Raw genomic sequence first — 22,684 nt, forward strand, 5'->3', positions numbered from 1 at the left:
GGCAGCGGAGCTACAGGGCCCCGACGGGGGAAAGGGGAAGTGGTGAGCGGGAGGAGGCCGGAGGGCACCTCAACTCACTCCGGACGCAGAGCCGGCGGCGGGAGGAGCTCGGGCTGGAGCGTCTCCAGCCTCCCGCGAAGGTAAACCACTCCAGGCACGGCCTGTGGGGCTCTGCCTTAACCCTCTCCCCGCGCCACGGGGACTTGGGGGGCTGAGGGCTGGAAGAAGGAGGGGTGGTGTCTTGGCCGCCGCAGCCTCCAGCTGCTAAGGGGAGCAGGTGACCCTCCCCCAGGGCTGCCGGTCGGGTTCCTCCCGTCGGATCCCCCCGGCTGCAAGTGACATTCTCCCAGGGCGCTGCCGCGTCCAGCCCCACCCCTCCCCTCCTTTTTTTTTTTTTTTTTTGGATTGTTTGTTTCGTTTCCTACTCCCCTTGGTCCCCAGATTCCCTCTGCACATCCTTACCCCCACACACCCCTCGCTCCCCTCCGGGCTCCGCCCTCGGGATTCTCTCGCTGCTTCCTAGTCTGAATGCACTTTTCTGCTGGTTGCCGGCAACTCTTGTTTGTTGGGGTCCGCGACCCTCCTTCCCCTCACGTGCGGTGTCGACTTTGAGTTTCTTGGATTGGCTTTGTTTGATTTCCTTGGGAGATTTGGGGGGGGGGGTGTATGGGGACCCGCGACGTTTCTTCTCCAGGCTTCTTCCTTTTCCAAAATCAAGCTTACCCCCCAAGGTTTTTTACTTTCCTGCAGGGGAGCCTGTTTGCAGTGGCCTTTGGTTCACTGCTGTGGTTTTGCCTCTGAATGTGGCCTTTGGAGTGAGTGAAGAAGGACTCAGACGCTCAGTGAGTGGCGGTGAGACGCAGATTTGACTTCTTATCCTTAAGAAGAGTGCCTTCCCCTACATTGTTTTCCTGTAGGGTGTTCAGTTACCCACTGTGGTCTTGAGGTGTTGGTTGTTGTTGTTTTTTTTATCAGTTGATGTCTTTAGATTGTTTCATTTTCCAGTTGTTCGGGGGAGGGAGGCGTTAAAAAAAAAAAGCCCCCCCCCCCCAACGTGGCTGTGGTCTCTCTCGAAAGTGATGATTTCTCTCTTCTCTACTTTTCCCCTTTTTATCCTACTGTGATTTCCTTCAAACAGGAGGGCCTCCGCTTGATGCTTTTACCTCCCCTATGAAGGGCTTTGCGCTGTAGGGTTATTTAGAGTCTCTTGGGAGTATAATGTTTTCGCAAAAAAAAAAAAAAAAAAAAAAAAAAAAAAAAAATTGAGAGTCTGCCCCAGTGATTGTCTTTCTTACTGTATTTTCTTTCTTACTCTATGGATCTGATCGATTTCTAGGTTTGAAAGTGCCATCTGCAGAGTTTGAGGAAATTACAGTGGTCAGGTTTTGTAGTATATCATCAGGACTCTGAGAGTCTATGGGAATCTGAAATAGGACTTGCCCTAAAAATTAAAAAGAAAAGAAAAGAAAAGAAAATTTGAAAACTACCCGTAAGAAACTGGCTATTCAAAAAAGACTTGATTCACATTTCTTTGGTTTTGGAAAGTGCTGTATTGTTTGACTGAATTTAGCATGTAAGCTAAAACTTTGTTAACATTTTAAATGTATTATGAAACAATGTTTAAGTAGCTATATCTCAAACTTGGCTTCTGCCATTAATGTCACAATGGGGCATAAGTCCTGTTTAGAAAATGTTACACTGTATTCCTAGTTTGAAAACAGGAAGTAGAACATATTAAGGGAGGAAAAGAATAGTCAGAGGGTTATTAAGAGATAGGAATGTCAAGAACCTTAAGTCTCTAGTCTAGTTCATGGAAAATACCACCATTTGTATTCCACTGGGAGGCAATGGATGTTCCTCTTTTTCTAAAGTGACAGTAGTAAATGGGCTAAACTATATAAGCATTATCAATGCAAAAGTTAAGGAATCACGGAAAGCAGGAGTTATTTATAAGAATTTAACTTTATCCACAAATAAATAGAAGCTAGTTGCCAAGGTAGACTGTAACAATGCTGACTTCACTAAATTTGTAAAAAGCTTGATAGCGGAATCTGATTCTCAATACATACTAAATTACAGTTGAAATTAAAAGATCTGTTTTAACTAATTTCCTTAACCATTTCTGTTTACACAGGTGATTTTGAGATTTTTTTCATAGCACTTACCTTTCCCCTGCTTCTCTGATTGAGGTACTTAAATTAGTAAAATAGAAGCAAGGCTGTGCAGATAAACTATAGCAAGGATTTGGCTGCTAATAGTTTTAGGCCTAAATGTTGACTGTAATTTAGCAGTGGTTAAAGGGGAGTTGTTTAGAAAGAAATCATTTGAATCACTGTTTCTCAACTTCATGGAACCCAATAAAGACCCCATTTTCATTTCAAACAGTTTGTAACACCTGTTCTATTATCAGGAGATAGTTTTTATATAACCACCTTCTGACTCCGGTCTTGGGATAAAAGAAGCTTTGCTCTCACTGTTGCACCAAAAAAGAATGGGACTCACTTTAAATTCTTGACCTTTTTTTTTTTTTTTAAGATTTTATTTATTATTCATGAGAGAGAGAGAGAGAGAGGCAGAAACATAGGCAGAGGGAGAAGCAGGCTCCTTGCAGGGAGCATGGTGTGGGACTTGATCCTAGGACCCCAGGATCATGACCTGAGCCACCTAGACACCCAAATTCTTGACTTTTTTTGACACCTGCTAAAGAACTGAGGTCACAGAGCAAACCACTGGCCTAGAATTTAAGGGGAGAGAGTAGACATGAATTCAGTTTCACATTCATTGGACATAACACTGGTGAGAAGAGTTCAGCTTGAATAATTGACAGGCTGATGAAGGCCGAGTGTACCTTTTTCCAAGGTCTTTCTCCAAAACGAGGATAATTCCTACTTTCAGAGTTGAGGATTAAGTGATGCAAATAATAAACCCCCTGACATGTGGCCAGCAGACAATAAACGAAGCTAGCCGGCGCTCCGGCAGACGACAGGCAAGCCGGAGGCATCTCCCGAGCTTTAATCTTGGCGACATCCCAGGCCAATCAGAATGTAAACCCTCGACTGTCGTTCCGGGAGGTCTCAGGAGGGGTGAACCTGCTGGCTCGCAATCCAGCCAAGCCGAGTAGCAGGCTGAGCCTTCGGATTGCCTCGCGGACACTCCACAAGCATTTGAAAGCCCAGGGCGAGATGGGGTAAGGCTCTGGCACAGGACTTCGGGGAATTAACTGTATAAACAGCCTGGACGGGCAGCCCCGGTGGCGCAGCGGTCTAGCGCCGCCTTCAGCCCAGGGCGTGACCTGGAGACCCGGGATCGAGTCCCACGTCGGGCTCCCGGCAAGGAGCCTGCTTCTCCCTCTGCCTGTCTCTCTCTCTCTCTTTCTGTGCCTCTAATAAATAAATAAAATCTTAAAAAAAAAAAAAAAACTAACTAAAATAAACAGCCGGGACGCAGCAGGCAGCACTACCGCCCGCGGGACCCTGAGCCACACGCCGAGGGGCGTGACCTTCGCAGAACACGCCGGAGGGGCGTGGCTCCACCCGCGCGCACGCGCACCCGGGGCGCGCCCTCGCCGGCGCTGCGTGGACTCCAGCTCCTACAGCTGGCCTCGTCGCTCTGCGCATGTGTGAGTTCGGGCGGGCGGGCGGGCTCGCGGGTAGGAACCAGGAGGTTCTGGGAAAGGGGGCCAATGAGACGGGGAGAGCCGAGCAGTGCGCGCGGGAGGGCGGGACAGAAGGCGGAAGAGCCGGAATCAGCTGACGGGGTCTCGTGACCGCCGGGGCGGTGGCGACGCAGGCGTAGTGGAGCGCGGTTGCTGAAACCCTGAGCGAAGATGGCGGCCTCCAGAGTGAGCCTCTGAGAGGCAGAGGGAGGAGGCGGAGGGGGCGGGGAGGCCGCGCCGCCGCGGCACCAGGAACCCGCGGCAGCGGAGCTACAGGGCCCCGACGGGGGAAAGGGGAAGTGGTGAGCGGGAGGAGGCCGGAGGGCACCTCAACTCACTCCGGACGCAGAGCCGGCGGCGGGAGGAGCTCGGGCTGGAGCGTCTCCAGCCTCCCGCGAAGGTAAACCACTCCAGGCACGGCCTGTGGGGCTCTGCCTTAACCCTCTCCCCGCGCCACGGGGACTTGGGGGGCTGAGGGCTGGAAGAAGGAGGGGTGGTGTCTTGGCCGCCGCAGCCTCCAGCTGCTAAGGGGAGCAGGTGACCCTCCCCCAGGGCTGCCGGTCGGGTTCCTCCCGTCGGATCCCCCCGGCTGCAAGTGACATTCTCCCAGGGCGCTGCCGCGTCCAGCCCCACCCCTCCCCTCCTTTTTTTTTTTTTTTTTTTTTTTGGATTGTTTGTTTCGTTTCCTACTCCCCTTGGTCCCCAGATTCCCTCTGCACATCCTTACCCCCACACACCCCTCGCTCCCCTCCGGGCTCCGCCCTCGGGATTCTCTCGCTGCTTCCTAGTCTGAATGCACTTTTCTGCTGGTTGCCGGCAACTCTTGTTTGTTGGGGTCCGCGACCCTCCTTCCCCTCACGTGCGGTGTCGACTTTGAGTTTCTTGGATTGGCTTTGTTTGATTTCCTTGGGAGATTTGGGGGGGGGGTGTATGGGGACCCGCGACGTTTCTTCTCCAGGCTTCTTCCTTTTCCAAAATCAAGCTTACCCCCCAAGGTTTTTTACTTTCCTGCAGGGGAGCCTGTTTGCAGTGGCCTTTGGTTCACTGCTGTGGTTTTGCCTCTGAATGTGGCCTTTGGAGTGAGTGAAGAAGGACTCAGACGCTCAGTGAGTGGCGGTGAGACGCAGATTTGACTTCTTATCCTTAAGAAGAGTGCCTTCCCCTACATTGTTTTCCTGTAGGGTGTTCAGTTACCCACTGTGGTCTTGAGGTGTTGGTTGTTGTTGTTGTTTTTATCAGTTGATGTCTTTAGATTGTTTCATTTTCCAGTTGTTCGGGGGAGGGAGGCGTTAAAAAAAAAGCTCCCCCCCCCCCCAACGTGGCTGTGGTCTCTCTCGAAAGTGATGATTTCTCTCTTCTCTACTTTTCCCCTTTTTATCCTACTGTGATTTCCTTCAAACAGGAGGGCCTCCGCTTGATGCTTTTACCTCCCCTATGAAGGGCTTTGCGCTGTAGGGTTATTTAGAGTCTCTTGGGAGTATAATGTTTTCGCAAAAAAAAAAAAAAAAAAAAATTGAGAGTCTGCCCCAGTGATTGTCTTTCTTACTGTATTTTCTTTCTTACTCTATGGATCTGATCGATTTCTAGGTTTGAAAGTGCCATCTGCAGAGTTTGAGGAAATTACAGTGGTCAGGTTTTGTAGTATATCATCAGGACTCTGAGAGTCTATGGGAATCTGAAATAGGACTTGCCCTAAAAATTAAAAAGAAAAGAAAAGAAAAGAAAAGAAAATTTGAAAACTACCCGTAAGAAACTGGCTATTCAAAAAAGACTTGATTCACATTTCTTTGGTTTTGGAAAGTGCTGTATTGTTTGACTGAATTTAGCATGTAAGCTAAAACTTTGTTAACATTTTAAATGTATTATGAAACAATGTTTAAGTAGCTATATCTCAAACTTGGCTTCTGCCATTAATGTCACAATGGGGCATAAGTCCTGTTTAGAAAATGTTACACTGTATTCCTAGTTTGAAAACAGGAAGTAGAACATATTAAGGGAGGAAAAGAATAGTCAGAGGGTTATTAAGAGATAGGAATGTCAAGAACCTTAAGTCTCTAGTCTAGTTCATGGAAAATACCACCATTTGTATTCCACTGGGAGGCAATGGATGTTCCTCTTTTTCTAAAGTGACAGTAGTAAATGGGCTAAACTATATAAGCATTATCAATGCAAAAGTTAAGGAATCACGGAAAGCAGGAGTTATTTATAAGAATTTAACTTTATCCACAAATAAATAGAAGCTAGTTGCCAAGGTAGACTGTAACAATGCTGACTTCACTAAATTTGTAAAAAGCTTGATAGCGGAATCTGATTCTCAATACATACTAAATTACAGTTGAAATTAAAAGATCTGTTTTAACTAATTTGGCTCGATTCCTTAACCATTTCTGTTTACACAGGTGATTTTGAGATTTTTTTCATAGCACTTACCTTTCCCCTGCTTCTCTGATTGAGGTACTTAAATTAGTAAAATAGAAGCAAGGCTGTGCAGATAAACTATAGCAAGGATTTGGCTGCTAATAGTTTTAGGCCTAAATGTTGACTGTAATTTAGCAGTGGTTAAAGGGGAGTTGTTTAGAAAGAAATCATTTGAATCACTGTTTCTCAACTTCATGGAACCCAATAAAGACCCCATTTTCATTTCAAACAGTTTGTAACACCTGTTCTATTATCAGGAGATAGTTTTTATATAACCACCTTCTGACTCCGGTCTTGGGATAAAAGAAGCTTTGCTCTCACTGTTGCACCAAAAAAGAATGGGACTCACTTTAAATTCTTGACCTTTTTTTTTTTTTTTTAAGATTTTATTTATTATTCATGAGAGAGAGAGAGAGAGAGGCAGAAACATAGGCAGAGGGAGAAGCAGGCTCCTTGCAGGGAGCATGGTGTGGGACTTGATCCTAGGACCCCAGGATCATGACCTGAGCCACCTAGACACCCAAATTCTTGACTTTTTTTGACACCTGCTAAAGAACTGAGGTCACAGAGCAAACCACTGGCCTAGAATTTAAGGGGAGAGAGTAGACATGAATTCAGTTTCACATTCATTGGACATAACACTGGTGAGAAGAGTTCAGCTTGAATAATTGACAGGCTGATGAAGGCTGAGTGTACCTTTTTCCAAGGTCTTTCTCCACAAACTCACTGGGCATTCTTAGAAAAGATTGGAAAGAAAGAAAGAAAGAAAGAAAGAAAGAAAGAAAGAAAGAAAGAAAGAAAGAAAGAAAGAAAGAAAGAAAGAAAGAAAGAAAGAAAGAAAAAGAAAGAAAGAAAGAAAGAAAGAGAAAGAAAGAAAGAAAGAAAGAAAGAAAGAAAGAAAGAAAAAAGATTGGAAAGAACCATGAGCAGTCCTTGGGGTCTGTTGTGGTGCTGATATAGCAGCACAGCTTTCAAGGGGGGCACAAAACTCTATCTCTTTGTCTCTTTTATGGAACAAAAATCTTAATCTGTGAAGGGAAGGGCATCCCTGCTGGCTCTGTTGGTGAGCATTCATTGAGCTGGGGCAAAACAAGAAAAGGGGAAAGAATCTTCTCCAGGAGGGGTACTGAGGTTAAAATGCAGCCAGGATGAATAAGAGGATCACACCCCTGAGATCCAGGGATACAGTATATACCTACGACTGAACCTTAATCGGAACTACAAAGACTGTATCTCCACTCCCTGCCACTCTAAGAAGTTTTGAATAACAAGTGAATGCAGAATATTACTAGGAACAATATCATGCCAAGAGGCACAGCACAGAGAATCAAATAGACTTTGCTTTAGTAAACCATCCCCCACCATAGGCACTATTTTGCAGATTTTTGAAGCCTGTGGTGCACTGAGAATAACCATAGCAACAGCAAATCATAAATCTAGCCCAATTCCTAAACAGATGAACACAAACCCTCCACTAAAGACCTAGTTAAGAAAAGATGTGCCCATTTCCAGCCACAAAAATCATTTACCTCAGTCTTTACTGTTCTATACATGTCAAGTTTTCAACCAAAAATTATAAGGCGTACAAAAAGGCAAAAATTTCTCGAGAAAAAGCAGTAATCAGAAGTATACTTAGAGGGATCCCTGGGTGGCGCAGCGGTTTAGCGCCTGCCTTTGACCCAGGGCGCGATCCTGGAGACCGAGGATCGAATCCCACGTCAGGCTCCCGGTGCATGGAGCCTGTTTCTCCCTCTGCCTGTGTCTCTGCCTCTCTCTCTCTCTCTCTGTGACTATCATAAATAAATAAAAATTAAAAAAAAAAAAAAGAAGTATACTTAGATTAATATAGATGCTGTTATCTGCTAGGGGATTTGAAATTACTATATGTTAAAGGTTGAACAGAAGAGGGGGCAACATGCAAGATCAGGTGGGTAATTACAGCTGATAGAAACTATCAGAATAAAAAGAAATGCTAGAGTTATTATTACACAGTAAAGAAATGAAGAATGCTTTTGGACTTATCAGAATTGACATAGCCAAGGAAAGAATCAGTGAGGGTAGAAGAAATTACCTAACTGACACACAAAAGTTAAAATGAAACACCCTAGAGCTTGGGGATAGATATATTTATATATCATTTTAATATATAAATGATTGGAATCTCACAAGAGAAAAGAGAATAAATATTGAAATGTTTGAGGAAATAATAGAAAAATCTCCAAAATTAATGACAGACATCAAACCACAGATCCAGTAGCTTAGATAATACCAAGGAAGGTAAATCCCGCCCCCCTCATCCAAACAAAACTTACCTTGACATCATATTTATAGTGATGTGAACAAAGGACAGAAAATCTTGAAGATAGCTAAAAGAGAAATCTATACAGAGGAAGAGAGTTAATAAAACAGAAACAGGGCAGTCTGGGTGGCTCAGCGGTTTAGTGCCACCTTTGACCCAGGGCCTGATTTCTGGAGACCTGGGATCGAGTCCTGCATCGGGCTCCCTCCATGGAGTCTGCTTCTCCCTCTGCCTGTGTCTCTGCATCTCTCTGTCTCTCATGAATAAATAAATAAATAGGAATCTTTAAAAAAACAAAACAAAAACCCCCAGAGAAACAGTGCAAACAAGTAGATAATTGGGTGACAACTTTAAAGTACTGAAAGAAAAAAGAGCAAAAATATTTTTTCAAAAATGAAGACAAAATAATAGACACTGTCAAACAAAACCCAAGAAGATGGTCTCCCCATTTACATGATAGGTGGATTCCTAGAAAATTCTATGCATGTTAAACTCTGCGAAGCATATTTTGTGATTTGTATTTAATACAGAATTAAAATTGGGATTAGTTATAAATGAATTTTTATCTATGTGAATGCCCAGTTGGATATTTGAAAGTCAGTTGAGGGTAGTTCTTCAGCCCATGGATCTGTATTGTACATTGAGGTGTATCTAGCCCCATCTATTAAATCATAGTAGAGTGGTCACTCCTTATTCACTTTTCACAGTTCAGGTTTTGAGGTCAATAGAGATGCAGAGTTAGGTAATCCTTCTAATGAATTGTCAGGTCAGTGGTCTCCTAATGCTATGGCAGTGTCTATGTTACCTCATATAATCTCATCACATAGATATTTTATCTTAAGGCTTAGTAACTGTCGTACAATAAGGTAATTTGAGAGAGACCGCATTCACATAACTTATTGCAGTATATTGTTATAATTGTTTTATCTTGTTAATATGTTACTGTACCTAATTTATAAATTAAACTTTATTCTAGGTATGTATGTTTAGGGAAAGAGAGTGATAGGGGATTTGATAGTATGTGGTTTCAGGCATCCACTCAGGTCTCGAAGCACATTTCCTGTGGATAAGTGGGGAGTACTGTAGTTTTATTTTTTTAAGATTTTATTTATTTGTGAGAGAGCACACATGTGAGCATGAACCCAGGGAGAAGCAGAGGGAGAGGGAGAAACAGACTCCTTGGTGCGTGGGGAGCCCAATGTAGAACTTGATTCCAGGATTCTGGGAGCATGACCTGAGCTGAAGGTCAACGCTTAATCGACTGAGCCAACCAGGTGCCCCTACTGTAATGTTTCTAGTCATAGTGTCTCTTAGGGCAGCATCCTGCCCCAACCATTACTTTAAAATTGTAGTGTGGTGCTCAACACATTTTTCTGCTTCAGCAGTTTTCACATGCTCAGCACATGCCAATCAGTAACATCTCTTGTAGTATGGAGTGATTTCTAATTGTGGAAACTCCTTTGAGAATCACTGATTTGGGGAATATTTTTGTAATAAGTAATGTAAACCAACATGGTTGTGATCATCTTTACTAAGATATTAAGTGTGGTTCAGCAAAATCTTTATCAGTAAAGATAAACATAATTTGCTAGTAGTTTTCACAGGCCCTTAACTTTATTCAGCAGCCTGCATATTTGAATTTTACTTGCACTTTTATAAACTGCTTATTAAGAATAGTGATCTCTAAAACAACAGAGTCTACATTCAATGGGATTTTATAGTTGCAGCATTCTAAGTTGCCCTTCAAAGTAGACCACACACCTAAGTAGTGTTCACGTATTTAGTGCATGGCCACTGGTAGTATCTCTGTGCAGTTGATGAGTAAAAATTTGGTCTTTGATGAACAGATCAAAAACAAAACCCCAAAGCAATCTAAAATAATTACCTAAATGTTTTGATTTTTGTCAAGTATATTTGCCAGAACATAATGGAAGGATTGATAAGGTTATGAATATAGGAGATTTTTCCTGATATTTCATAAATTCTGTGCTAATTATAGTAAAATTTAAATTCTTATACATGATTTTTAGACATGTATTCATTAGTCATCTAGTGCTATGAGGTTTCTCTCCCCCTCAAACTTCTAGTTAAGATACAGAGTGTATTTTGGATGTTTACCAAATCCTAGAGTAGATAAAACCATTCCTTCCCCCCAAACTTAGATCTGCTGGGTTTAATTTTAAAAGTGGAATTTTCCTTTTTTTTTTTTTTTAACTGGTAGATTTGGGGGTGTTCTGTAAAATCTGAAGAACTATGGCAGCGTTAGGAATAACAGGGACATTTCAGAAAGAGCCAAAGGAGAAACCTACATGTTTTTTGCTATTTTGTATTGGGTTAAAGGGAAATCGTAGTAGCCTAAGCTCCTTGTCTTTTAATACTGTGTTTGCCTATTAGAGCCCTTACTATAAAACTTCCTCTAAGATGTATTTGTAATATACTTAGGAAATTTAGTCCTCCATTATACATTCACTACAGTGATAGAAAAAACAGCAACAAGTTAAAACATGGCGATTGAAAATCTCTTTTACCCATTAGGATCTATTTAGTGTAATAGAGCAAGATTATTAAGTACCTGTTTGTGAGCTGAAGAACTTATTGAACTAGTATATTTTGTTCTTGCATGAACCAAGTTAGCTTTAAAGATGAAATAGAAATTAGGTCTCAAAATCTTCTATGTATACAAACTAAAACTATGTCAATGATCATAGCATTGATTTCACAGAATTGCTTAAACACATTTGCTTGGTAAATATTTAGATGAGTATTTCAAAGCATTTTTTCATTTTGGAAAGGAGAGTCAAATTCATGCATCTTTCTTGGAAAACAAACTTTTTGTGATTACAACAGATAGAGGTCTATTTTGTGAGAAGTAAGAATTATTCCCTCAGATAAAATCAGCATACATGTGATTAAAATGTAAAGACATTTCTTTCAATATTTATATTGAATAGGAAGGGACAAAATTAACTGCTGTGATATTTATGCTTGCCCCTCCCCCAATTAAGATACTGTTTTTTTCTTAAGATTTTATTTATTTGTTTGATAGCACAAGCAGAGAGGGAGCATCAGGCAGAGGGAAAGGGAGAAGCAGGCTCCCCGCTGAACAAGGAGCCTGATTGTGGGACTCTAGCATCCCAGGACCCTGGGATCAATGACCCAGTCAAAGGCAGATGCTCAACCAACTGAGCCACCCAGGCGCCCTTAAGATACTATTAAAAATGTTTCTTCAGATTTAGGAATTCCTTTTGAGTTTCCCTTGCCCTTTTATTTCATAAATGTATATCTGATTTCTAATGGGAAAGGAACAGATTTTTTAAAAAGAATGGAGAGATGGATCATAAATTATTTTGCCCTACCCTGTGGTGGTGGAAGTATTTAAAAGTTCATTTTAATGTGGCAGACAGTGCAAAGGTTTCTGTATTCTAACTTCTGAGCAATTATTTAGAGATAAGATTGTCAGCTGACATTTGATAGTACCACTGGCTTTCCTCTCCAACCACATTTATCTCTGGAGTTAGTGGGTTCTTCAATGCTTTTAGAAATCTAAGATAGGATGTATTAAAACCTTACTTTGTGGTCTATTTTATAGTTGTTTAAAGACCCCTGTACAGTAGGTATTATACACATTACGCATACTGATTTGTTATTTTTTGAAGGAAATGCTTTTGTCTATACTTGTGTTATATATTAAAACATGAAGTTAAAGATTAAAAAGAGGGTTAAAGTTTATATCAGGTTTCCCCTGTACAGGGCATATTCTATCTAAGTCTGGTTTTAGCTTTTTAATCAGGGTAAAAATTAATGTTCTGTTAACTATATTTTGTCCTCTCTTCAGCAGCACATCTAAAATTGGATCATTAACTATTTATATTTTTACATTTTATTTGAAACAGAACTAGCCTAGTGATGTAATTCACTCAGATTTTGAATCCAGTTACAAATCAAAGAAGGCTTTTTTTTTTTTTTTAAGATTTTATTTATTTATTCATGAGAGAGACACACAGAGAGAGGCAGAGACATAGGCAGAGGGAGAAGCAGGCTCCCTGCAGTGAGCCCGATGTGGGACTCAGTCCCGGGACCCCAGGATTAAGTCCTGGGCCAAAGGCAGGTGCTAAACTGCTGAGCCACCCCGGTGTCTCGAAAGAAGGCTTGTAAGAAGCTAGTATTAAGTGATTGTCTCTTTGGTTAGCCTTTGCTAATCTTTCAAGATTAGCCTTTGTTTTAGCTTTGTGGTTCTCCTTCCCCCTGCATTTTTAATAGGGTATAAGTTGTATGAGGAAATATTAAGTTAATAAATTCCTGCCATGTGACTATCATGTGTCTGTATACCATATTTTCAGGTATAGTGTCACATTGTAGCAGAAAAATAGCATTTCTATGATAGGAGAGCTTGGTCAGAAAATAAAGGTAAATGCAATTCTCCCCAAATAAGTTTTTCATCTACAGCTAAATTGAAAGAACTTTACATTACATACTCATATACTCCTCTCCCAAGATTTTTACATTAACATTTACTGTACTTGGGAATGAGTGGGTGGCTCAGTGGTTGAGAGTCTACTATTGGCTCAGGTCATGATCCCGGGGTCCTGGGATCAAGTCCCACATCAGGCTTTCTGCATGGAGCCTGCTTCTCCCTCTGTCTATGTCTCTGCCTCTCTCTGTGTGTGTCTCTCATGAATAAATTAAAAAAAATTTAAAAATTACTTTATTTGCTTTATTATATATATCCATCTTTCTGTCCATCTTATTTTTTAATACATTTCAAGACAAATTAATGTTTTAATACATTATTTGAGAGCAGAATTATCTCTTCATGTTAACAGACGCAAAGTGGAAAAATTAGTATCTTATTTGCTCACTCCAAGTTGTTGTAATTGTGTAAAAATTAGTGGGTCATGCAAAATGCATGCTTTAAAGGCAAGTAGCCTTTATTAAAGCCATTTCCTTCATTTAATTCACTAATGTATCACAGATGGTCCCCATCTTAATAATAGTTTGACTTAAAATCTTTCAACTTTATGATAGTGTGAAAGTGGTATGCATTCAGTAGAAATTGTACTTTGAATTTTGATATTTTCTCAGGCTAGTGCTGTGTGGTACCATACTCTTGTGATGCTGGGCAATGGCAGTGAGCCGCAGCTCTCTGCCCTGTGGTCACAAGGGTGAACAACTGATAGACTTATGACAGTTTTGTTTTTTCACTTTCAGTACAGTATTCAGTGAATCACATGGGATGTTCAGTACTTTGTTATAAAATAGGCATTATATTAGATGATTTCGTCCAACTGTAGGCTAATACAAGTTGAGCACATTTAAGGTAGGCTAGGTTAAGCTATCATGTTCAGTAAGCTAAGTGTATTAAATGCATTTTCAGCTTACAATGGGCTTATCAGGACATAACCCCATAGTACATCAAGGAAGATCTGTATTTTTCTGAGCATACGCACTCATCTCTGGCTAAATGAGGGCTCTGTTTTTACTTAACATAAGACTTGCACATACACTTAGTTTTGCTATGTGTGCAAATTCTTTTGCTTATAGCTTGGCTGTAATCTGCTTGGGTGCCTGTAGTGTTGATGCCTTTCAACCTGGTTTTTGTTCTTATTATCAGTCTGGTGTAGACTCCTGCTTAGTGGACTCTCAAATCCTGTGGTTTTGTGTCAAAATCATATCTTCTGAAAGATGATTCTCATTCATAGATTATCTTAAATGGATTGCCAGTTTTACTGCCAGTAATAAATTAGAGAATGTGAGAACATTAAATGTTCGAAAGCATGAAGCAAGGGAATTCAATGAATAGGGTGAATCTTGCCAAAATGACTGTGTTGCCCTGAATTTGACTTTTTAACCCCTAGAATACTTCTTTCAAAAGAACAAACTGTGAAGTTGCAAAAATGCTCTGTTGGTAGTATAATAGGATAGAGAATGAAAACAGGTGAGAAACCAACTAAAATTAGAGATGCTTTCAATGTGAGTTATAAAGGATATGTAAACTTGTGTTTTTCTCATCAAAAAAATAAGGAGGGGTAAGTCTGAGAATTTGAAGTGGAGCACTATTGTAGGAATGAAGGAGATGATTTTTTTTTTTTAATTTACTGAGAGAGTATGCAAGTGAGCACAAGCTGGCAGGAGGGACAGAGAGAGAGGAAGAAGTAGACTCCCTGCTAAGCAGGGAACCTGATGTAGGGCTCATCCCAGGACCCTAGGATCATTACCTGAGCCAAAGGCAGACATTTAACTGACTGAGCCACCCAGGTGCCCCAAAGGGGATGGTATTTAATCAATAATTAGTTTGAACAGGTAAATTCTTGCTAACTTGTTGAATACATCTTAACAACTGGCAGGGTGGCAAGTGCTGATGATGGAGCTGCTACTAAGATATCATCCAGCAAGTTTCACATTTTTTTAGTTGGACAGTTCATTGCTGTTTAGAGAATGTGCCTATAAATGACTGTTATTGCAATTGCCTGCTTGATGCTTGAGCTGCTTGATACTGGAAGTTTTGTATATTTTTCTTCACGATTAGTGGGAATTATGGTCGCTTAAGAGTTTTTGCCTATGAACAACAATTTTATTTTATTTTTTTAAAGATTTTTATGTATTTATTCATGAGAGAGAGACGCAGAGAGGCAGAGGGAGAAGCAGGCTCCATGCAGGGAGCCTGACGTGGAATTCAATCCCGGGTCTCCAGGATCACACCCTGGGCTGAAGGTGGCACTAAACCGCTGAGCCACCCACGCTGCCCGAACAATTTTAGAAACACTTTCAGAGCTTATTAAAGAAACATGCAGAGAATCCTAAGCAGGCTCCATACCCAGTGCAGAGCCTGAAGTGGGGCTCAGTCTCATAACCCTGAGGTCATGACCTGAGCCAAAATGAAGAGTCAGACTTAACCGACTGAGCCACCCAGGTGTCCTTATTTATTTCTTTTATAAACATTCTTAGATAAGATAAATTGTAAAGAATAAAATAACAATGGATATTAAATAATGACACCCTTATATATTCAACACAGCTTAAATATGTATCGCTATTATTTTTGAATTAGCAGGTGAAAAATATGAGTACTGATTAAAGCAATAAAACACTTTCTTTAAAAAAAGATTTTTATTTGTTTATTCATGAGAGACACAGAGGGAGGCAGAGACACACACAGGCAGAGGGAGAAGCAGGCCCCCTGCAGAGAGCCCGATGGGGGACTCCAGATCCGGGATCATGACCTGAGCCGAAGCCAGACGCCCAACTGCTGAGCCACCCAGGCATCCCAAAACACCTTTTTTTTTTTTTTTTTAAAGATTTTATTTATTTATTCATGAGAGACACACACAGAGAGGCAGAGACACAGGCAGAGGGAAAAGCAGGTTCCATGCAGGGAGCCTGACGTGGGACTTGATCCCCGGTCTCCAGGATCAGGCCCTGGGCTGAAGGTGGTGCTAAACCGCTGAGCCATCTGGGCTGCCAAACACTCTACTTTTGAAAGTAGAAATCCTAGCTGATATTTGTTGGTGATATACATTGAATAAATAGTATAAGGATTGAAATTAAAAGATTTATGATTAAGTAATAGTTTTAACTTTCCCGCCCAAGAAGCTTTAAGAGAGATACAGGGCCCTGTAAGCCTGAAAGTGAGAGAGGTAATCATAGATAGGAAACAATTATTTCATATCTAGGGTGGTATATTTAAAGTACAGTAATAACTATTAGGATTGTAGTCCATGTTTTTGAGTGCTTGGGTGGCTCAGTCAGTTAAGCGTCTGTCTTCTCAGGTCACGATCCAGGGGTCCTGGGACTGAGCCCCACATGGGGCTTCCTACTCATTTGGGAGTCTGCTTCTCCCTCTCCCACTGCCCCCACCCCCTCATGCTTTCTCTCTCTATCAAATAAAATCTTTAAAAAATATATTTTTGAGTGCTTATTCTGAGCCAAGCATCACACTCTCCCCTTTACTTAATCTCATTTAGTCCTCACCGAAGCCCTTTGTCACAAATGCTGTTGTCTCTCTTTCATAGATGGTCTGTGATTCTGAGTTTAGGAAGCTTTTCTTGAGAGTTACACAGCTAGCAAATGGCAGTTATTACTAATCAGTGTTCAGCCATAAGTAACATTTAAAAAATTCACTACCTCACTTACCTTGATGATAGATTGAATACTAAAACTAGTTTAGTGCGCATATTAATGTAGCTTTTTGTGCCAGTCATTGATTAGTTTAGTGTAGTCTGGTACCTATGCTACAGGGAGGTATTCTAAGTTTGAGTTGCCAGATTAAATCATCACTTGAACACTGTACTTGGAGGACCCCCCACCTCAGTTTTGCTTTCACTCATTTCCCAGTGGTTTCCTTAAAGTTGTTCCAAGTCTCATTTTGAATGATACATAGTACAGAATATTCTTATCCTATTTCTTCTGCATTTTTCTGATATTTGTGTATTGCCATTGTCCACTACTGAGTTTTGTGTTTGGGAGTATCTTCATGGTCTGAAAGAGTTAGTGCAATTTTCAGACCAGTTGCCTTCATCAGATGAAATGACTGCATCAAAGTGGTTAAGGTTTTATTGGGAATATAAAATAGATTTTACCTGAAAATTTGGAGAAGTTAGTATTATGCTGTTGGGAAGTAGGTCCCAGCCTCAGATCTCATTAATCTGGTTGTTTTAAAAGTTCAGTGTTAAAGTAATATTTTTTCTGTTATTGAGGGCTCCTTGAAGACTATCCTGGAATCATATTGGTGGCAAACTTCTGTCATGTTTGTTTTGAACACTTTATTTAAAAATCTTTTTAAAGCTTATCTATAGAAATTAATTTTTAAAAGTTTATTTTTAGATGGTAGAGTATTTCAGCCTTGGAGCCTTGCATTTTCTTTTATTTCTTTTGCCTTGTGTTGAATATGGCAGTTTGTTTCATTGTTTGAAATTGTGTGAAAGTAATAATTGGAACTGGTTCTAAATTAATCCAGGAATGTGTGGTCAGATAATATATCTGTAATTACATGGTCAGGATGAATTTATTTTGAGTTCCTAAATTTGACGGAAGGTTTTATTGCTTAGGTTAAATACATAGAGTGTAGAGTTAAGCAGATTGAGTCCAAAGTCTGGCCCTGCTACTTACCAGCAATGTGCCCTGGGAGAAGTGATATAAATTCTCTACAATTTTCTTGTCAATAAAATGGGTTCATCAGATCTGTACTATAGTGATGTTATGGAGATAAAATGAGGTAGGTAGATAAATGCATAGTCAGAGCCTGGCCAAATCATTAATACACGATGAATACTCAAAGAAACCTAGTTTTTGCATAATTTCAGGATGTCTCTTAAGTCATTTTTTTTAGAGTCACCGTGCCTCCCCAATTTCAAGCTAATCTTTACTGAGGGCTCAAAAAAAAGGATTATCCTGATTTCTATTATGAAGCTATGCAGACACTAGCAATAAATAGCACTGAATTATCCCATTATTTCTGGAGTTGACTTGGTTACTTAGGTGTCTCCTCCCTTTCTTGCCTCTCAAATATACCTCTGCCTATATATAACATGGCTGAAGGCAAGCTTTTCAGATAGTGAAATAATTTTCTTCTAAAGAGAGCACCTCCATTTTACTAGCCTTTTTTGGTGGTGGTTATTCAGAATTGGATGCACAATAGCAATATCACTTGTTGCTTCCTAAAATATTAGAGATAATTGTCAGGTGTGCTGATTTTGGCCATAGGAGCTTCTAGTGATGTCCAGAGAATTGAAGTACTTCTTTAATCTTATATTGTATTTTTCTGTCAATATGGTTATCTGCATGATATCTTTTCTACCAGACCAAGTAATCAGTAGTTTATTTTAAAATTTTCTTTAATTTTATTTTATTGTGGTAAGAACACTTAACATGAGATCTGTCCTCTTAACAGGTTTCTAAATGTGCAGTACAGTATTGTTAATTATAGGCACCATGTTGTAGAGCAGATCTCTGGAACTTAATCATCCTGTACAACTGAAACTTTATACCCATTGGTTGGCAACTTCCCATTTCCAGTACATCCCAGTTCCTGGCAACCACCATTCTACTCTCTGTTTGTGTGAGTTTGACTATATGACTATAACTCATATAATTGCATGTAGTCACACAGTATTTGCCCTTCTGGACTAACTTCAAGCATCATGTCCCCCCCCAAAGTTCACCTGTGTTGCATATTGCAAGATTTCCTTCTTTTTCAAGACTGAGGAATATTCCATTTTATGTGTATGCCACATTTTTTTATTCATTCATCCTTTGATGGACTTATAGTTGTTTCCACATCTTGGCTTTTAAGAAAAAAATGCTTCAATGAGTATTCCTCTTCAAGATTTCTAATTTCAGTTCTTTTGAGTAAATATGTGGAAATTTGATTGCTGGATCATCTGGTAGTTCTAATTTTAATTTTTAGGAACTTCCATACTGTTTTCTGTACTGCCTACACCATTTTATATTCCCACTAAACAGTATTCAGTTTCTCTACATCCTTGCCAAAACTTGTTGTCTTTTGGGGTTTTTTGTTTGTTTTGACAATAGCTATTGTAACACGTATGAAATAATATGCCTTTAAAAAAAGATTTTTACTTATATAAATAAGTAAAATATATTTATATAAATATAAATATTTATATTTTGGTAATCTCCACACCAAATGAGGGATTTGAACTCACAACCCCGGGATCGAGAGTCCCAGGCACCCCCTCTCATGCTTTTGAGTTGCATTTCTCTGATAGTGACATCAAACATCTTTTTATATACCTGTTGGCCATTTGTATATCTTCTGTTAGTTTAATAATTAACGTGTATGTTAGGTCTTTTCTTCCTTCCTTCTTTGATCTATCCTAAGAAATCTCTAGAGTTTGGTGCTGCTTTCAATCACCACCAAGTTCCTAGGTCTTCAGAAAGTTGTAGATAAGCATTCTTGATGTAAACTTGTTATATTTCCCCTACTAAAAGATCCATTTGAGGGGATCCCTGGGTGGCTCAGCGGTTTAGTACCTGTCTTCGTCCCAGGGCGTGATCCTAGAGTCCCAGGATCGAGTCCCACGTCGGGCTCCCTGCATGGAACCTGCTTCTCCCTCTGCCTGTGCCTCTGTCTCTGTCTCTCTCTCTGTGTGTCTCTCATTAATAAATAAATCTTTAAACAAAAAAAATAAATAAAAGATCCATTTGAGTTACATATTCCCCCAAATCAGTGATACCTATGAAGTCAACTTCAGGGTTTTTATCACCCTCCTGGGTCATGCTTTAAGTTCTTTGGAGCTATCATTTTATGTCTTTACTATTTTTCTCTCACTTCCATTTTAAATTTAAAGTTTTTAAATGGTATCTTCACTCAAGTACATTTTCTTAACCGTTTTTCTAAGATAGGTCTTGGTACAGAGCCTATCATTCAGATATCATAAGTTATGGACTAGCAATCCAAACTCCACTCTTAATATCGGCCGTTGCCTTTTTTATCCTCCTTTTTTATTCTCTTATTCCAATCTTCAGTTGTAGTATATCTAATGGAAAGATAACATCTGTAGACCTATATTTTTTATTATTTTGGCATATTCTAGAGATCCTACCTAAGTTTCTTTTCAGCAGTATCATTTACTGCAAATGATTTAGAAGGCAGGGAAAATGTTGCTGGTTTTAATAAGTCTTAGTTGGCTGTCTATTTCATCTTAGATACACAATCCAGGAAAAAAACAAACAAAACGTACCAACTGTCAGGACTATATTTAGCTGTCTCCATACACACTAGTAGGAAGATGTCAGTTGACTGTAATTTCCTCTCTAGTAACAGTAAAGGTTTCCCTAACCTTGCTCTTACTTGTGGTTCTCTTATTCCTCGGAGCATGAGTTGATGCTTTTTCAGAAGATTTGACAAAATCTTAAGAGTACTTGTAAAAAAAAAAAAAAAAAAAAAAAAGAGTACTTGTTAGAACATGAAGTTTAAAGTGGACATCAGAATTTCCCATGGGATTGCTGCATTTCTTTCATTCATTCACTCAAATACTCATTGAGCACCTGTTTTGTGTCAGGCACTCTTGCAGGCTCTGGGTGTGTGTGTGTGTGTGTATACTTATAAATGAGCTTCATAGACAAAAATGCTTCTCTCTGAATACGGTAGTAGGATTAGAGAGATAATAGATTACACATTAGACAATGAAAGGTGCCATAGAGGAAAAATAAGCAGGAGTCAGAGGGAATTGAAAGTGTAGAATGAGGAAAGTGATGACAATTTATAACAGGATAGTTAGGGTAGGCCTCATAAAAGTGCCATTTGAATGCAGATTTGAAGGACATGTGAGCCATGTAGGTAGGGGAAGAGTATTCTACATAAGAGTATAGAGGCCCTTGCCACTTTGCTAATACAAAAACAAGTAGTAGAAATAAAGCAATTTCAAAATAGAGGTGTCTTTTAAAATGTTTTTGCCAGGCAGGTATATATATACTCCAGAGAAAAACGTATTCGTACAAATATTTGTAGCAGCATGATTCATAATAACCAAAAAGTAGAAGCAACACGAATGAGTCTCAACTGATCAACAAATGTGGTATATCTATACAATAGAAGGAAATGAATCCATGCCACTGTATGGATGAACTCTGAAAATGTCATGCTAAATGAAAGAAGGCAGTCACAGAGACCACATTTTGTAGGATTCATTGATATGACATGTCTAAAATAGGCAAATCCATAGTAAGAGAAAGTAGATTAGTGGTTGCCAGGGGCTGGGAGTGAGTGGGAAGGAGGAGTGACTCCTCTAACAGGATTTCTTTTTGGGGTGACAAAAATGTTGTAAAACAGTATCGGTTGTAAAACTCTGAACATACTAAAAACCTCTGAATTGTACACTTAAGAAGGGTGAATTCTATGGTGTGTGAATTACATCTCAAAAAGCTGTTATAAAAATGTTTTTAAATGAAAATAGTTTTATTCAAATTTTTTAAAAAATACTTGCTGATTAAAAAAAATTAGACCAAAAAAAAATTAGACCAGTGTGAACCATAATATGGTTGGAACCATAATTCCAACTATTTAGTGTGCATTGACACTTTGGTATGTATCCAATATTTTTTTTTTAAGATTTTATTTATTCATGAAAGACACACAGAGAGAGGCAGAGACATAGGCAGAGGGAGAAGCAGGCTCCCCTTGAGGAGCTTGATGTTGGACTCGATCCTAGGACCCTAGGATCACACTCTGAGCCGTAGGCAGACGCTCAACTGCTAAGCCACCCAGGTGTCCCAAGTATCCGATATTTTTTAAAGTAGGTTTCTAATTAAGGGTAGGGAGAGATAGTCAAGTCACAAAAGAAGAAATAAATGACCTATTCATTTTTAGCTTTTATGCAGTATGAAACAAATTATGTAGTATTTTCAACATTTATCAGTCTTTTCATTAGTAAACAGTTCTAATATTTATCCTGTACAATTAGCTAAATTTAATTTTTTTCATGAAGTAAGTGGGTTCTGGATTTCATATACTTTTGGGCTACAGTCAGTAAACTAATTTTATTTATTTATTTTTTGTTTTGTTTTGTTTTGTTTTTATTTTATTTTTATTTTATTTTTTTATTTATTTATGATAGTCACAGAGAGAGAGAGAGAGAGGCAGAGACACAGGCGGAGGGAGAAGCAGGCTCCATGCACCAGAAGCCTGATGTGGGATTCGATCCCGGGTCTCCAGGATCGCGCCCTGGGCCAAAGGCAGGCGCCAAACTGCTGCGCCACCCAGGGATCCCAAGTAAACTAATTTTAAAAGATGACATGTGACATTGTCCCTCTGGTAGGAAGCTATTACCATGTGATTCATCACACAAGTTCAGAGTCCTGAACTGTTTGGTCTATATACTCTTCAACCAGAGGAATTCACTCACCAAACTGCTATAAAGGTTTCTAAACACTTACTGTCAGTTTCTGTACTTAGCTTTATGTTTGCGGTTACACCTTAAGTAGCATTGTCCTAGTATATATTCATACAATGGAATACCATATAGCCTTAAAAAATCACTTTTTCAAAGAATATTTAATTCCACAGAAGAAGATTAATATTGTGTGAAAACAGGCTTAAGCAGTACAATTGCCAATCTTAATTTTTTTTTTAATTAAATTTTTTTTTTTTTTTTAAAAAGCTAATTCTAAATAGAAGAAGGGAGGCTAGAATGATTACTTTGCATGCTGGAATTTACTTTATGAGCATTTTAGATTTTTTACTATGGACATGCATTACTTTTGTAATTAAAATGTTGCTCTTTTTAAGTTAAATTGTATTTATAGTGGGTGTCCTTTACAGTGACAGTGACTACTGACAGTAGCTCAACAAAAGC

General features: G+C 39.7%; 1 protein-coding gene across 3 annotated transcripts in view; it reads left to right on the forward strand.

The window, feature by feature from the left end:
* The first annotated feature begins 3,802 nt into the window (after positions 1 to 3,802).
* Positions 3,803 to 22,684, forward strand: part of DNAJC13 (DnaJ heat shock protein family (Hsp40) member C13) — a 117,170-nt gene continuing 98,288 nt past the window's right edge. For 2 of the 3 annotated variants that reach the window (XM_041734033.1, XM_041734036.1), the window contains exon 1: positions 3,803 to 4,055. The gene's annotated coding sequence lies outside the window, so the exon portion shown is untranslated. Of the gene's footprint in view, positions 4,056 to 4,669; positions 4,772 to 22,684 lie in introns of all 3 variants that reach the window. The other variant, XM_041734034.1, reaches the window with a different exon arrangement.

The sequence above is a fragment of the Vulpes lagopus genome, chromosome 19 (genome assembly GCF_018345385.1).
Source record: "Vulpes lagopus strain Blue_001 chromosome 19, ASM1834538v1, whole genome shotgun sequence".
Taxonomy (NCBI): Eukaryota; Metazoa; Chordata; class Mammalia; order Carnivora; family Canidae; genus Vulpes; species Vulpes lagopus.